The sequence below is a fragment of the Halichoeres trimaculatus genome, unplaced genomic scaffold (genome assembly GCF_033239565.1).
Source record: "Halichoeres trimaculatus isolate MK-OKI-2021-1 unplaced genomic scaffold, fHalTri1.1 fHalTri1_scaffold_6, whole genome shotgun sequence".
Taxonomy (NCBI): Eukaryota; Metazoa; Chordata; class Actinopteri; order Labriformes; family Labridae; genus Halichoeres; species Halichoeres trimaculatus.
In genome coordinates this window covers 21699364-21716291 of record NW_027437184.1, presented here as the reverse complement: position 1 = coordinate 21716291, position 16928 = coordinate 21699364, and the positions used below count along the sequence as shown (strand labels likewise).

Sequence of the window (16928 nt, the reverse complement as noted above, 5' to 3'; positions counted from 1 at the left end):
ATTTTCAATTTGCTAATGAATCAATGTAGGCCTCACGAATGGTGATGGCCTCCATACACCTGGTTTGAGAAGCCATCACCATTCTTTGCTCTTCCCCCTGTCTCCTCACTTTCCACTGATTTAACTTTAATAATTTATCATTGTATAGTTTTGTAGCCAAAATTCCCTCGTCACAGGCGCAGCCACTGTAGCAGTTGTGCAGCCAGAGTCTGCGCAGTAGAGACGATGAGGGATTCGGGGAGAATCTGAGTAGAGCTGGGAGACAAAAATATATATATATTTTCTTTAGAGTCTAATCCCTTCTTGATCCTACCTCCCGACATATTTTACAACCCCGGAAAAAAATACACAAGAATGCCATCTGTCAATCATTGTTAAACGTGACATAAAACCTTGTTTTTAACCTCATAACTAATGAAATCGAAACTTCAGAAAAAAAGCCTTGAATACATCTTCAAATCACCACGACAATTTGAAGTAAGAAACATTTCGAGGAGGTGTTTCAATTTTTTAAAGTTTGACCACAGCCCATCTTGAATGACTGGAGAGCCAGATTTTTTTGACCTATACTGCAGTCAGCCACCAGGGGGAGCCGTTTTTGTGGAGACCTCACTTCAACCAAGCAAGATGACGTCCATTTTTTTTTTTTTTTTACAGTCTGTGGTTCACACTTGACATGAATATAAGAGAAAAACTAATAAACATATGTCTGTATGCTACAGATTAGCACAGCTTGTTTAAAAACTGTCTCTTTCCTGCAAATCTAAAAATTAACCTCGGACAAAATTCTCAAGGTAGATCCCCACAAATGATTTCTCTTCTGTTCATGTCAATAAACAGAACCACACATTTTCTGTTCTTACTTTACAAACATTTTTTTGAGCCTGTGTTCTCTCACATGAGTGATTCTCAATTAGTTGAAATGTCCCCACACTTCATTTTTACCCACAGCTCATTAACCAGAATCCAGTTTTACAAGGCTCTGTACTCGCCAGCCCTCAATTGTTTTAAGGGGTTATTACGCCATCTTGTGGTGAGAAAGCGGAACATTCACCCAGACCTTAAGATTTAAGGACAACTGGTGTTGAAACAGTCAAAACTTATAAATAAGTACTGTTACTTTAACACTTCTTTATGTGTTCATAAAATGATGTTTTTAATTTCCTATGTTTTCAGGATGACGTGGATGAAAAGTTTAAGAAAAAGTGATAAGTGCACTGGGGGAATCCTTTGAAGCAGACGGCAAAGCTTTCAGGTTAAAGAACAGACGTGTTTGTGAGGATTTTATTCTCCCTCTAGACTCATCATTTGTGTAACAACAATCTGGCTTTGGTGGTACAGTCCCGACCAAATGTCAGCTGGTTGACTTGTTAATGTGGTTATTAGCCTATCAGAGAACAAAGACTGTGAAGTTTTTACAAAATCTAAGAATATCTGACTTCAAATAAACATCTTGCTCTACGCTGACCTCCCTAGACATTCTTTAATGGATCCTCAGATACTTCAGAGTTCAAAGACAAAAGTATGTGACACATATTGTGTGCCCCTTTGTGTGTATGTGTGTGTTGTTTAAAAAAAAAGACAGCCTTTGGTATTAATGTCTTTTATTTTTCACAGGGTTCACAAAATTATACCATAAAACCTTTTTATTTCTGCACTGTAAGACAAAAACACACAACAAGCAAGATTTTGAGGGAACTGAAACGCATGTGTAGCAGCCAGCTGAAAGTAAAATATGCCTCACATATAGATTAAAAAAAGAAAGATGGTGGCTCAGATCACTCAAGCCCAGTCTGACGACTGAGCATGTGGAAAACTTCTTCCTCAGTCCTCTTCCCACGGGCCACCCCTCCAATCCGCTTCCTCTTCCTGAGTCATCCGGGGCAGAGCAGACCAGAGCAGTTCTTCAGCTGGCAGCTTTAGCATGTGTACAGGAACATAAAGCTTGCCAGTGAAGAACTGCTGTGTGTCAGCCATTAGGAGCCATGGAGGCCGAGAGAGTGCCGGGAGTCAGCCAGAGAGCAGGACAGTCTGAACCGGGCAGCCCAGGAGTGACAACTTGCACAAAATACAACCAGTCCTCCTCCTTTCTTTCGCCCTCTTCAGGTTTCCTTTTTCCTGCAGAAAGAGAAGAGAAGATGGTTTAACTTCCCCTCTAAACTCCCCGCTCCAGTAGCGTGGGTATGAGCTGGCTTACAGCCAGTCACACACATACAGTAAGTGGGTGCAGTCGAGCCTGTGTGTGCGTGCGATCAGCTGTGAGTAAGTGGGTGAAATGAGCTGATATGTAAGAATGACTGTGGAGATGCACACAGGATCATGCGTCAGTCTACCAGGAGGGATACAGGCTTCGGCCTCTGCACGTTACATGGTGCCAGCAACAATTCTTAGATATTCTTAGTTATGATGCACAAAATTCACACAGTAGCCTCTGGAAACTACACTTTTTTGTCAGTTACTGTGGTTACGAAGCATGAGCAAGCAGTGATGAAGAGGAGTAGACAGCTTCTGCATGAGAGCAAATATCTTGGGATCCTTTGAGAAGTCCAAAGAATTAAAGATATTTGAAGTCTAGCTTAATGAAATAAACATTCAGGTGTTCTCCATAGACAAAAACAAACCCTGTAGCTACACCTGGTCCAGACAAATTAAAGAGGGGGCTGTCGCTGTAGAAAACTATCAGTAGCTGGTGGAATATCATGCTAGCTCAGCCTTCTTTAAAAAACCTCTGAACAGAGTTTGTGGTGTGTTCTTCTTTCTGTCTATCTATATGTTGGATCAGCAGCATTATTAACATGTTGATATTAAAACTGACATATTCAAACAAAAAAGACAAATGATAAAAATCAACTTTTGAATAATTTTAACCACTTTGAATCATGCTAGCAGGTTAGCTTACTCTGAAACTGTACAAACACACGCATACACAGAGGTGTTGTGTTCATAGGAATACTCCAAAGGAGGAGCAGATCTGTGATAGCAAGTGAAAAATCTTTACAGCTAGGAGAGGGACTGTTGAGACATTCACGTCTGTGTGGTTCAAATCTTTAAAATTCTTATCTATCTGTTGGATATCTTGTAAGGATATTCCCTGACGAAGATGTCAAGCTTGTCTTGTTTCCTAAAAATGTGATCTCGTGTTGATGTTAAAATTTTCAGGCTCCTTGTCTCTGGTTGGGGATGAGGAACACATGCTGGACATTTCTGCAGTGAGGAGAAGCAGACTGGGCTCAGGTATTTCAGTGCCTCTTAGTTTGTAGTCCCTGCACAGCAGGGGGAGATGGGTCATCATCAAGGAGACTTCAAATTTGACTACTTCCCTACGTCAGCAGCGTTCTCAGAGATTCTGGTGTCATTTTCGTTATGACGTGTAATTATAGCAATGTGAAAAATACCAACAAGATTCCCTTCCACCTCCAAACTGATTTATCTACATCACACGTCTGACTCTTTCAGGAGTGGATGAGTCAGCATGCAGACCGCCTGTTCTGACTTGTGACTGATGTACACTGCAAAAAGTATCCACTGTGAAATCAACTGCTCATTTCTTTTTCAAAACCACAGCAAGAGATGTGTCACTGAGTAGATCAACAAGTTGATTGAAAAACTGCAAACCTTGTTAAATAAAAAAGATTCTCCAATATTTAGTGTCTGAGTAGTTGTTTTTTGTGTTTTGTTGTTGTCTAGTTAGGGTTGATTTTGTCTTTTTTTTGTTTTGTAATGTGATTCCATCTCTATGTGCAGTAAAAAAAGAAACAGCTGAGTTAAAACTGAATCTGAGATGTTACAAATTGAAGTTTTTGAGTTTAACATTAAATTGACAGAAAGAAAAAGAAACCCCACTCCTACAGGACTGACTTCTCAATGTATACATGCTGAAATACGTTAAAACCAATTAACTTTTGCCCAATGAGCCTGTCATTTCCCTAAACCAGTGTCATAAAGTGAACCACCGTCCCCTTCCCCCACACAGGCCAGCACAGCCTCTGCTAGCATTAGCCTGAATGAATTCAGGCAGGAGGACATACAGTACAAGTCCCCCAGCCACACACAGCACTGCTGACGGTCATAACTGTTAACTACGACTGCCGCAACCTCAAACTGAAACTGAATCACTTATTTGTTCCATAGCGTGACAGTCCCTCCACAAACAGTGTCTCTGTATCTTTCTCTTCACAATGACGGGTAGTGTTGAGCCCCCTGACTTAAGTTTGTTGAGCCACCCTTTTAAATATCTTCTTCTTCTTCTGCTCCTCTTTTTGGTGTCCTCTCTGACTCGTCTATCCTCTCCACCCTCTTTCTCGGTCAGATCAGACTGTCCTGCATTCCTGACATTCCAGCTGCGTATGTGAGAAATTCCATCCAGCTGCTGTGGGCTCGCAAAGTCTCCCTTTTTTTTTACCATCTCTATCCTTCACCTCTCTTCTCTCCATCTACGCATCAACATCTGGTGGAGATGGACGTGGCTTCGCTGTCAGGATCACCCTCAGTTTTTTCTCCCTTTTCCGGCACCTCATACCTCTCCATTTGGTTTTTCTTCTGCTTGTCTGTCCGTCAAGGTCTTATCCAAGATAGAGCCACATGACAGCCTGTGTGGAGGCCTTGAGACAGGCTTTTATCCAACAGTGTAAGGAGAGATAACACACACAGTCTAACACACAAAAGACTGGGCTTATCTGTGGCTGTGGACGTGCATTCTCTGCCACAGCAGGGAGGACAAAAAAAGAGGAAAGACACACTGGAGTCCGAGCAGCAGGATGTGCGTGTCAGAGAGAAATAGGAACGTTGGTGTGTCAACAGGAGGGTGTGAATGAAGTACACACAATGCAAAGAGGAGTCATTGACATTTTTGCTCTTTTGAAGTTAGTCTCATTGTGCCTCAGGTGCAAGTGCAAGAGTTGAGTTTGAAACTTTTAATCTTAGGATGCCTGAAATTGCTGGATCAGGTAATTGAAAGTACACCGGTCTATTCAGTGAAAAATAATCCAGATCATTTTTAAGTGGCAATAGGACAAAAACATCACTAATGGAGAGTATAACTTCAGGGAGTCAGAACAAGTCAAGTATTTAAAAATTCTCATTCACGGGAGCTGGGGCCTGAGCTGCTGCCAACTTCAGCTTAGATATTTCTGAGATGGTAAGTTTTTCATGTCAGTATTTCACCTATATTTATTGGTTATGATGTTCAACCAGAGCTTAAATAAGTGCAGATACCTCTCAAAAACACCAGACCCAGAGATGTAAAATAGAAAAAAATGACGGAGTGAAAATTCCTGTAATAAATATAAATATAAATCTATTTTTATAAGGGTTTTGCTTAGGTTCCAATTGCAGGTGGAGTAAGAAGCAAATGTGGAGGTGTCAGTTCCTCAAGTGGCCACTTGAGGCAGCCTCTAAAAGTGTGTCAATCCTGAGTAACCCCTTAATCAAAAGGCCAAACTGCAGAGAGCAGTTTTGGTGTTTTAATGGAGTATGGCTGCTATGGGTGAAAGATGGCAGCTGCTAACTCATGCTAAGTGTCACCCAAGCAGCAACCTCCGCTATAAAACATGTCAAGTGCTAAAATCTTCTGTTTCCTGAGTGTCCACTTGAGGCTGGCTCAGGAAGAACCAGAAGTCACAAACACACCAAGCCAAAAAATGCTGTTTACGCAGAACAAATAAACATGTTTACGTCCTGTTACAAAAAAGTCTCCCATCTGAATCTCTAATTTCACCATCCGTACACACTGTACAGGGGGTGATTTTCTTTCTCTCTATGATACTAAGATCAGAAGTTCGCCCAATCAGAGGCACAGCTCAGCTCAGGTGACTGATGGGTTAGTGTGGAGAGTCGAAGCCCGCGTCACTTCCAATATGGCTGCGGCAGCCAATTTGCTTTAAAAGCTTCAGTTTCAGAAACAGAGAAGTGATGTTGGGAAGACTACGTCCATTATTTTTCCAGTCTGGGGTTTCACCTTGGCTAATAGAGTCTCTGAACTTGTGAGTCACAAACAGTTCATTGAACTGGACGTCCCATTATTTTGATGTAAAAATTCTCCTTGCCACTTTGGTCTGATAACACATAATATTTGCTCATCGGCTAGTACCAAGCCCATGTATCAAGCTAGCCAGCTCCATGGCTAGTTATTGTGCTAGTTAGCCAAAGAAGATGTAGCCCGGTAGAGATAACAAACTAGCCTCCATCAGTAAATTCTAATCACATTCACAAACCTAGTTTGGGGATAAATACCAACTGTCCAATTGAGAGACAACCACTAGGCCACAGTTAACTCAAGGGGCAACATACAGTTACTAAAAATAAAGCCTATGCAGAAGTGCTAAAAGTTGCTGTTCACTGAGAATCTGCTTGAGGCTGGCTGCAGAAAAACCGTAAGTCCCGTACACACCCAGCCATAAAAACAGACTTTTACAGCATTAAAAAGCGTATTGACAGCCTGGTTCAAAAAACAGCTTGAGTCCAAAAAGCCAATTTTGTTATCGTGGTTTAAAAGTTATTAGGATCGTTTGATTGTCCAATCAGAGGCACAGCTCAGGTCATGTGACTGGCAGTCATCCTGTAGCTGTTCGAAGAAAAACTCAGCATCATATCAAATGTGGCTGCGTCCATGGACTGGCTTCATTTTATGGTTTCAAGAACAGACGGGTGTCATTGTGGAGGCTATACGTCCATGTTTTAAACAGTCAATGAGTCAACTCAACCCTTGAACTATGAGAATATCACATGAGGTGATGAGATAAAATACTTTAATTCCCAGCCGAACCCTTAGCAGTGACACTAGATGGATAACTATCTGCAGAACTGAAGAGTTAAGAAACAAAATGAACGAGCGAAGACAATGAAGCTACAGCTCTGTGAGTGGAAACTCTATGGTCGTTATAATTATCCATCTACTCCATATTTCAATTCAGGTGCATTCCTCTGCTGTGGGTGTGGCCCAGTTGAAGAGAGTTTACTGGCCCAGATTGTCGTCTGTAACACACACTGATCATTTTAGGCTGGGAATGGGGACAAAAGCAGGGAAAGGGCGGTGGCTTTGGTAACACACTGATCATAGTGCAGGGAGAGTCTCTTCTTCTGCTCTGCTGCTTGCTGATCTTTGAAGGCTATCTGACTTTAACCCTGAGATCACTACACATGAAGGGGTGTAGGTTGCTTTACTTGCTAAGAAGAGTTGCTGAATGCCACTCTGGATTTTGTCCTGTGAGATGGCAATATGTTGCATGAGGCCTGTAAGCCTGTCCTCGGGCAGTCTGTGGCATTTTCATTAAAAAAGATGGTATTTTCCCGTCTAAATGAACCTACATAACACATCCCTTCTTGCCTCACTCTCCTTCGAAAAGGCACGCAAGAAGATTGAAGGGTGTTACCCAGTTGAGCAAGATGGCTTCACTTCTGCAAATATATGCATTAAAACAGCCCGAAGGAGGTTTCCAGTGCTGTGTGCAGGATGCAGACTGAGCAACACAAGCAGACATGCTGCTTTTGAGCTGACACCCTGTCATTGCCATGTGATCCTCATTGACAGGGTGGCTTATGTCACGCTCTGGGTTGCAATGGCACAAATGCAGCTCGTGACACAGCCTATTGCACATTCCTACCGGCGCACTGAACTCTGGCTGTACAATTATGTAAGACATGCCCCATCGATGTAACGTACACTACTGCAAGCTTTTCCTCCCTAACCATTTATCTCAGTTAAAGACAACACATGTATTATTCCTTTACACACATTTTAAACAAAAAGTGTTAAGATAATGTGAATACATGAGTGCTCAAATCTGGACAGAGAGGCCTGAATACTTTGTTACGTCACCTGCTTCAAGAATGTGTTACGTATTCTCAAACCTCCACATTTTTCCTTTAATAAACTCATCTTAACTTGTGAAAAGATATCATCACATGACTGCTGGAGTCACCGCATTTCTGAGGGATGACTAGGCCCTAGTTATCTTCACCTATCCCCTACTTGAGCACAGGCTTTTTCCTTGGCCTATAATGAACTCAGCACATTTTAAAGGGCCTGTAAATGCTGACACTTTTTCACTTTGGGTTATATAATTGCAGACCTAAATTTTCAACTACATCATCTTGCTATCGCCTTTAAATCTGCTATTTGAGAGTAATGGGCTTAACTGGTTTCTCCTAAGTGTCCTGATTTTCTGATGAAGGGGACTGAATTAAAAATGGGTTTAAAAACAACCAAAATTGAACTGGAGATGTATACGCCCTGAAATCATACAGTCTGTGTATATTTGCTGGTGTATGCATTCCCTTCTGGATCAATCTGGACGTATTTCTGACTTTCAGCTCATTTCAGTCAGCCCTTTAGCTGCAACCAGCCTTTGAAAATAACTGCATGTGCCAATTCTCCTTGCAGCACTTTAAATAAAGCCCCACACCACATTTTGCCTCTATCAATATTCTAAATGTTAATCAAATGTTTGCAGGAGCTAGGAGATCGTAATCAAATGTCTAGGGTGCCCATAACTCATATGAGCTCCCCTGTGTCAGCAGGCCTGTACAGTATGATCTAAAATGACATACAGACAGGCCTTGAGCCAGAACTCCTATGAGATCTAATCTATGTGCTCGGCAATCTGACGACGACGACAAATTGTGCAGGAGGCGGAAATCAAAACCTGCAGAGGTGAATTTTACTTGCAAAAAGTCGCGTTAGTGACGGTTTCCCAGTTGCCGTTTTAACGCAAAGTGGGTCATCAAGCCGCCACAGGCTAAATCAGGCTGACAGGAACAAGCATTAAACCAGCAGAAACACACAGACAGCCTCACAGACAGTCACACGCCCCACCTTGCCCACCGGCCGGGTCGCTCCTGCGTGTCAAACCCCTCTGATCGGTCCGGCAGAGTTCACGCTGCCTCGCCCACTGCTCGGTGGAGTCCCGGACCTTCAGCAGGGTGTGTCGTTGTTGGTTTGCTTCACATCCCGCATGTAAAAACGGTTCACTAGATCTGCTGGAGAGTCGACTTTTCAGAGCAGCGGCGCTGGTTGAGGTGGAGGTGGTGGAGTACGCAACGCAGGACTTCACCCCCTTTTACACAACTCCTGCTCCAGTCCTCCCTCTCCCTCTCCTCTCCCTCCCTCTCTCTCTTTCAAACACACACCCAAGTCAGACACACACCCGGCTTCCCACTCCGATCAGCTGGCAGCGTAATGACGTATCAGCCACGAGAAGCGGACGTCAGAATCTGCACGCGTCTGACGTGTCCACGCAAGTCTGCGTGTCTTGTTTTTCAAACGCTTCTCGTGCAAACATTGTTTCGTCTAAAATTACTTGGAGTGCCTGTTTTTCTCATTTCCTCTCTGTGTTGACTTTTTTGTCCATCTTTGTTGTCATGAAATGTTTTTTTTAAGTGATGGAAAAAATGTTTGCCATGAAATTCATCAGAATCAGGAAAATGATCAAATGAAACAAATGACCTATATTTGCTTGTATCCAACTTGTGTCTCCGAACAGAGGCTGTGCTGACCATCTTTGGTTCACGTACAATGAGTATTGAAATGTGTCTGACACATTAACACTAAAATAACTGCTTTAGTGTCTTCATTCAATGTGTGTAAAATGTTTCCAATGAGGAGTTTTTAATTGGAGGTAAACCTCACTAAAAGTGATATGGTCGCAAACAAGAAGACAATCAGCAAAATGTTTAATTGTTTGATTCTAAAAATAAAACAGGAGATGTTTTGAGCCATAACTAACCACTCCAGGTTGGGGGCATGATCTCATTTGGGGATTTTTGTGACCAATTATTTCTCTGAAAAATCCTGAAGTGTGTGTTTTCAGTACAGCTACTTCCTTACACATCACAGCCTCTCTGATCTGGAATCACATGATTCCTGGTTAGCCTGCCTCTGACAGAGAGATCATATTGAGCAATGAGCAGAGCAGACTGGCTTTCATCTTTGAATGTTACAGCTCATGGGCTCAGAAAAAGTAAATGAAACTGTACAACTAGCTGAGCATGTAAAATGGTAAATAGACCAGTACTTAGCCTATATAGTGCTTTTCCAGTCTCTGTGACCACTCAAAGCGCCTGACACTGCCAGCCTCATATACCCATCCACACCACATTCACACACTGGCACAATGGCAGAGGTTGGGAACCATCCGTTTTAACTAAGACATTCACACCTGCCCATACACCATAGACCCACAGTGGGAGCAATTTGGGGTTCAGTGTCTTGCTCAAGGGCACCTGGGCATGTGACTTCAAGGGCTGGAAACAAATCCCTGTCCTTCAGACTGAGAGGTGACAACTCTACCTCATTGCCCTTCATGTTTGTTTATCTCTGAACTTAAATTCGATCACACCAACTGCTGTGACATGTTGTGTCAATGGAATTTAACTTAAAGTATGTGGTCTTATTGAATCATCTAGTTCGTGTAATCAAAGGTTTGTTTAGTTAAAAATCAGTCTGAACTGTTGTTATGCGTGTGGTCTTCCACATTTTAGAGGTAAGCAGTAAAAGTTGTCCAATGTGTGGCTGGCCGGATGGATATGTCAGAAAGTGACTCAGCAGAGACAAGTTGTAACTCTTTTTTTAAGGGGGGCACTAAAATCAACGTAAATGTTCCTCACAGGAGCTTCAAAATCGCACAAAGCTTAATTTTAAAGAATAACACTCACCGTTTCATTAATTTTTTGTTGAAGCCCTCTGTGCCAAAAGCTGCCCATGAGTTATTGTCATAGTCCATGCTCATATGTTGCATGTTCATTAATTAATGGATATGTTTTTAATATATGTTTAAGAATAACAATTTATTTATATTTGAGCAGTCTTGATGACAAGGATTGGTTGCAATAAGGTGGCATGAGTGTGCAAACGACCTCCAAAGACATCAGCAGGTCAGGATGGACTTTCTTTGTCCTACCTCACCACTAATGCACACAGACACAGGAAGGACAGTGAGGCCAGTCCCTCATCTCTCTCTTTCTCTCCTGAGTACTCAGGCTTGTCATTCTGCTGCTTTTAGCTCGCTGCACTTCAAGGAGCTGCTTCCTCAACGGTCACCTGACACACTGTGAGCACACTCAGCATATCCTCTCCAGGCTTCTTCTTCTTCTTCTTCCTCTGTGCAGTTTTTTTTCAACAGCATACATAACCTATGATATTTTTGTGGATGAATTCAACTTCCTGAAATCATTTTGATAACCAACATACACAATGCTTTCTCTGCATTAAAACTTCATAGTTACATTGAAATACCTCGCAAAATATACCACTGTTGCAACCACTACACTCAAAGTGGTGGAAATTATCATGAATTTGTGATAATTGTTAATAAAACACATTAACCTTCCTTATTAATGAAAGGGGCCGTTTTCCTTTGAGGTAATCTAAGAAAAGCTCATTTGCTGTGTCCCAGGTTTTTAGTTGAATATCTGTTGAATCAGGGAAATGTTATCATTTCACAAGTGCACAAGTTCATGTTACAACAATACAGTATATTGGTTACCGTAACAAAAACACTATCGTTGACATTCATTCACTTCCTCGCAATTACTTTTAGAAAGGGTATGGTTTAAAGCTGGATAGCGCTACATGATAGAATAGGAGAGACATGAACTCAAAGCTACTGCCATGTTTGTCAGGGATATACTTCTTAGGTAGCTAACATGAAGTTAGCAAGGAAGTTGCTAAATGCTAACGTCAACGGTTTGCTAGGAGGTTGGTCTGGAACAAGAGGAAACATCCGGTCAGAAAAATGAAGCCTATGTGGAAGTGTTAAATGTTGCTGTTCATTGAGAATCCGCCTGAGGCTGGCTGCAGAAAGACAGGAAGTCCCATACACACCCAGCCACAAAAACAGATTTTTACAGTATTAAAAACATATTTACAGCCTGGTTCAAAAAACGTCTTGGGTCTGAAATGCTGATTTCACTATCGGAACACACTGTACGGTGACTGATTTTTTTTCTAACTCAGTAGTTTAGAAGTTATTAAGATCGTTTGATTGTCCAATCAGAGACACAGCTCAGGTCATGTGACTGACGAGTGCCTTGTAGCTGTTCGAAGGGAAACTTGCAAAAGGCGTCATATCGAATGTGGCTGTATCCGCAGATTGGCTTCATTTCAAGTGTCAGGAACAGACAGGTGACATTGCTGAGGCTACGTCCATGTTTTATACAGTCTTTGATCTGGAACAGTCATAATATATATGGATTCCCTGCCAAGCCAATAATAGTCCTTTTTTATTAAAGTGAGGCAGGTTCAGTAAAATGATAACATAGGAGGGCCACTTTAGTATTTTTCTAAACTACCAAGACAGCAGCTTGGGTAGCTTGCCTGGCTGCTTCAGACAAAGTGGACAATGTGTTCTCATTAAAAAAAAAGATAATGCTTATCCACATTATGCATTGCTCTGGTTAGTTGCAGGCCAGTCTTATTACTCCAGGAAGTCTTTTTGCATGCAATTGTTGCCAATACCCTTTGAAAAAGGAAATTAATTGAACAGATCCAGACGTACTTACTGCGCAAACTTGAGACACTGTTGTTGACAAGGCTAATTTCCAAAGTCCTGCTCCTTCTTGATTTGGACTGGTTGAGGATGGACAAGTGGCGCTGAAGAACGTGGCAATGTTCCAAAAGTTGAAGTCCCTGACAGCATAGGGACAAATTTTAGCTGACTGGAAAGGCCGTCGTGCTGGGCTGCATTATTTTTGTACTGAAAATAAACACTGCAAGCACAAAAAAATGATGCTAATGGATATAGGCCCTTACTGACTGTATACAAATATTTACATATATCACTGAATTACTTACCAGAAAGAATGAACTTAAGACTACTGTTGTAAATATTTTCCTGTGAGGTAATGTGTCAAACAGTTCATGTTGGAAATAGTTTTGGGTTCAATTGTGTAAGCTGAAATTATTCTATGTATGTGAGCCACAAATAAAGCTCAAAGAACAAGATGTTCTATATCATGGATGACAAAGAGCAACCACCTTCAACACTATTGACGATAATGTTGCTCTATAAACTGCTTTGAGGTAGCTAAATCAATAAAGTCAACCCCATTCTATAAAAGACTAACCATAAAGTAACACAAATTTTAAAGGTTTATACGGACAGATCCCCTCCAGCATATTCAAAGCTGTCTTGTTTTAAGTGTTTTTAGAGATGCCAGTGCATTGACCTCATCTATCTGTTTGTATAACGATGTCCGCAGCTGAGCGTGCGAGTCACATCTTCCTCCACTGCTGTTTGTGACTTGCATGCTCATCAGAACAAGATGTGAGCATGTGTGCATGTTTCACAACACACACAAACAGCCATTCACATGACAGAGAAGACTTAAAAATGAGATGTGGTTTGGTGAAGAATGAAATGGGGTTGGCTTTTCAAGCCAGGCCTGATGGCCCGCAATTTGTTTTTATTTTTTATCCTCAAGCCAGGTGTCTAATACTTTTAAGAGGGAGACCTTTAAACAACTGTATCATATCTGAACTTTGTCACTCCTACGTCAATAAATGTAACGTGTCTGCTCTGACTCAGCATCATGGTTTATCCTCACTCTTCCTGTAAGCTCTTACAGGAAGAGCTCAGACATGTGTGGGGAATGCAGAAGCAGGATAGACTCGTTTGAGGTCAGAGAGCGAGTCTATTCTTAGCACAGCTGGTGGGTGTTTGGTTTAACAGCGGACAGAAAATAGCACCCAAGTTTACTTTACAATTTTTTCAGAAGTTCGACAAAGGACTAAAAACTGAAGTGGAAAACCAGGAATGACTGGATTCTGTGGAACATGAATAGGATGAAAACTCTGTGGGAAATACCACATTGTATGCTGTAAATGTTGTCATAGAGAAGACATGAAATCCCCATAAAGAGATTTAACAGGACAGGGTCAAACTGTTTTTAGATCTTTTTACATCAGAGAATTTACACACACACACACACACACACACACACACACACACACACACACACACACACACACACACACACATACACACACACACACACACACACACACACACACACACACACACACACACACACACACAGAGAGAGAGAGAGAGAGCTTTTTTTTATTAAATTTATTATTATTTAACATTTAAATAAAAGGATTGATTTTGTAAGTTTCACTTGAGACTAAAAGACTCCACCAAATGTGCCAGATAAAGTTACCATTACTGATATGGTTGTGATAAATTTCATTTACAATTTGCCTTAGATCTGCTGTATCTAATATTTTTTTAGTATAAAATTACTTTTGATGTTTTTATCCAAAAAATTGTTGCTCAGAACAGCAAATGGATAGTAAATTGTTACTTCGCTCTACATTTTAAGTTCTTGGTCCTATGTCTTCAAACTTCTTTGTTTTGGTTTTCCGATTCACTTTCACCAGACCTATATTGTTGTTTTTACAATTAAAGTAAGCTGTCGTTTTCAAAAAAAGAGCTTTACAGACCAATTTTGCACCGACTGAGGACCTGAGCAACTGGCAAGGCTTCAAGTAAGTGGTGCATTCAATGTCATATCCACCCATCCATTATTGTTATCCTGTTCAGGTTGTCGTCTATCTGTCATCTGGCTGTCAATGTACTCAAGGCAGGGTACATCCTGGACAGGTCACCAGCCTTTCACTGGGCCAACATGTTCATGTTCAGAATTTTGGCAGACCAATTGATCTAATGAGCTAGTTTTTGGACTGTGGAAGGAATCACCCGAAGAACATGCAAACTCCACACAGAAAGACAAACCAGGAACCTCCTTGCTGTGAGGCAACAGTGGTGCACGTTTCATACGTGTCGGATATTCATCTTAGGGGTTGGTTGAGACCAAAAACTATTTTTTTACACTATTTTACGTTTTACAGCGGCGATCTTCTGGTACCTATTTACCAAACAGGTATCAGAACAGTGCAGATAGTACATGTGTGCACTCTATATGCACACAATGCGTATGACCTGAGTCCTCCATAGGGCTCAGCAAACATAGATAAAGCAAGAGAGCTGGTTGGACAGGAATTGTAGACTAGTTAGATCCAGTTAACAATGACAACGATTTTCTTTCTTGAGTTGTTGAGCTCTATCAGTGAACAGGCAGTGCATGTTAATGTGTTTCAGAGGACTAGGAAGCCACTTTCCTGTTTTTCATAGTCTGAAAACAACAAGAAGCTCACGTTAAAAGTTGCCTGTAGATGTGCTTAATGCCTAGTTAAGAAAAGGGAATGTAGAAGTTTATTTGGTAAAAACAGAACTGTAAATATGAAGTTCAACGTCTTGGTTACAGTTGTATTGGCTACACGTTTACTAGTGTATAGGACCTCGTGGCGCAACGGTAGCGCGTCTGACTCCAGATCAGAAGGTTGCGTGTTCAAATCACGTCGGGGTCAGTCTTTAGTGAACTCCTTGAGTAGCTTTGGAAGGGCGTGTCTTATCACTCTGCACAACAATGCAGAGTGATTAATCGAATAAGCAAACATTGTGATGACATACCAGACGTTTGTTGGATTAGCAGGTGGGTACTATGTTTGATAAAAAGTAATTTCAATATGTTTTATGAAACCTTGAAACCCATGCTATTAATTTTACAAAAAAAGAATAAAAATGGGTGTAAAGGTGGCCTTGGCGCAAAAAAAGAAAAGAATAAAAACAAAATAAAACATAAAAACAATCACAAGGTAGAGGAAACGCTAAGCTGTTGCAATAAATATATTTACAGTAAGAAATGACGAGCTACTACGCAGACAGGAAGTAGCCTACTCCTTCGCGTCCTGTTGCCATGGAGACACGTAACACGGGAACGTGCGTTGATTCAGGAAATGCCTGGTCTTAATAACAGGGGCAGCATAAAAAACCCAAACATTTTCGACTTTTTACTCAAACCACAGGTGCTTTTGTCCTCGGTTTAAAAAGGTTACAGCAGGTGCAGACTTTTGGTGCACAGCGTGACTTTTTGTATTTAACGTGACGTACTCATTCGAGATCAGCTTTGCGTATAACGTTGCACTCTGGAGTCCCATGCCCCGAAGATTGTAGGATGTGAGAGGATTTCTCTGCAACACTTTAACCCTGCTACGACAAAGGAGAATAAACGGAGTAAAATAAGTAATATTAGCTCTGTAATTCTGAAATACAGGTAAGCCTTTTATTTCTTTATTTAACAAGCATTTAGATCACTTAGGTGCACCTAACATCCGTTAAGTGTTGAAAAAGTTTTAAACGGAAGATAATGTGATCAGGCTTTACTGACATCCGTAAAAAAAAGCTGTTTTAGAGGTAACTAATAATGCTAATCTCAATTTGATATCATCTCATACCTGGTAGGTTGCTGCATCTGGAAAGTACCTTATGCCATACTGAATAAACTGCACATTGTATGAACAATCCAATCACTAACACAAATTAATTAAAATTGTGTCATAACCGTTAAAATTTGCCAGATGTAATGTACAGTGTTCAATATTAGTACATGCACCTCAGCTGTGCTTGTCACCTAATACAGTAATACATCACTAAGATTGTTGTTTCCCTGAATTATGAATCATTATTGTTCTTGTTCTTGTTCTTGTTCATGTTCTTTATATTATGGAAGGAATTAAAAAAAAAAAAAAAAAAGTCAAACGATATAATGCAAATTGGATAATATTTAGGTTTGTTGTTAAAGTTTTATCTGATTGATGGAACCTGAATAGATTTGATGCATTTTTTTTTTTTCACATTATTGGTACTCACTGTTTTAAATAGCACATATTTAAAGGGTTTGTTATTCATATTTAATTTACTGTATGACCTGAAGCAGTGACTGCTGAGGTAGCAATATTGTATGAAATCCAAAAAGGACCAGTATTTGTTTCCAACCAAGAAACATAATTTATCAGTGGTCTGAAGAAACGTATCATTGTTATCAAAAGAATAAAGCATACACAAGAAGTCAGCTAGCCTCACTTTCACAGG

The 16928-nt window shown here is 40.9% G+C and overlaps 1 non-coding gene across 1 annotated transcript; it reads left to right on the top strand.

Moving 5' to 3' along the window:
- Positions 1-15292: 15292 nt before the first annotated feature.
- On the top strand, positions 15293-15364 carry trnaw-cca (transfer RNA tryptophan (anticodon CCA)). Its single transcript has one exon. It is a non-coding gene; the product is annotated as a tRNA-Trp (tRNA).
- Positions 15365-16928: the final 1564 nt, after the last annotated feature.